Genomic DNA, 999 nt, shown 5'->3' with positions numbered 1-999 from the left:
TGTGTGTGTGTGTGTGTGTGTGTGTGTGTGTGTGTGTGTGTGTGAGGGTGGGGGTGTCTATCCTGCCTGTCGGTGTAGCTGACCAAAGACAGGAATAGATTTGATTCACTTTGGCCCACCTCCACAGCCAGTAGATGGCAGACCTCTGTCCAGGGATGCTGAATTGGAAAGTGAATGAATGAATGAATCAATGAATGATGCTGGGAAGTGAGTGGGCCTGTTCTCTGCAGTCTACCCTGTAGTGTCAGCTCTATCCTCCCATCACCCGAAGCCTCCAGTCCCTTGCATCCTCTCCCCAGGTGTTCGTCATCAGCCACAGCTGGGGCCTTTGTGTTTCTGGAGAGGAACAGAGAGTGGCTGTGTGGCTCTTCTTCCCACTGCATAGGGAAAGGGTGATGATCAGCGCTTCTAGAATGTCCTCATTCAGGGTGAAGTGGAAATGTCCCAGCTCTGGGGAGTCAGGTGGTCTGCATTTTTACATGCTGTTTCTCCTGGTCTCCTCCAAGGCAACAGTGTCAATGCCTCAGCCCCTACCCACTGGACCTCTTAATCTGCACAAGAGAGAGGTTGCCTGAGTGAGCCCCCTCTGAATGAGACACTGTACAACTGAGGTTCAAAATCACATACCCAGAGATTCTTGGAAGAGCTGGGGGAACGTCCATGAAGCTTCTGAAACTCTGGACTGAATTTTGTGAGGATGGGTATTCCGTACACACATCGGATGTTCATCATTTTTATCTGATTTTCAGAGGGAACTTCAATGGCTGTATTAACAACGATAAATAAATAGAAGCAAGGACTAGAGAGTGGCTCAGTTGGTAGAGAAGGACTGCCTAGCCTGGTGAAGCCCTGGGTTCGATCCCCACTACAGAATAGACCAGGCATGGAGGTGGTTCCCCCACAGTTCTAGCACTTGGCAGGTAAAAGTGAGAGGGTTAGACGTTCAAAACCACCCTCCCAAAACACAATGAGTTTGGGACCAATTTAGACTACAAGAGT

General features: G+C 49.5%; 1 long non-coding RNA gene across 1 annotated transcript in view; it reads left to right on the top strand.

Annotated features, from left to right (window-relative positions):
• The window catches only part of LOC110336224, an 11034-nt gene extending 10240 nt beyond the window's left edge, over nucleotides 1–794 (top strand). The window contains exon 3 of the long non-coding RNA XR_002381210.2: nucleotides 300–794. This is a non-coding gene — a long non-coding RNA (uncharacterized LOC110336224). The remainder of the gene's footprint in view (nucleotides 1–299) is intronic.
• The last annotated feature ends 205 nt before the right edge of the window (nucleotides 795–999 follow it).

This window comes from Mus pahari, chromosome 19, assembly GCF_900095145.1.
Source record: "Mus pahari chromosome 19, PAHARI_EIJ_v1.1, whole genome shotgun sequence".
NCBI lineage: Eukaryota > Metazoa > Chordata > Mammalia > Rodentia > Muridae > Mus > Mus pahari.
This window is presented reverse-complemented; position numbering and strand designations above follow the sequence as displayed.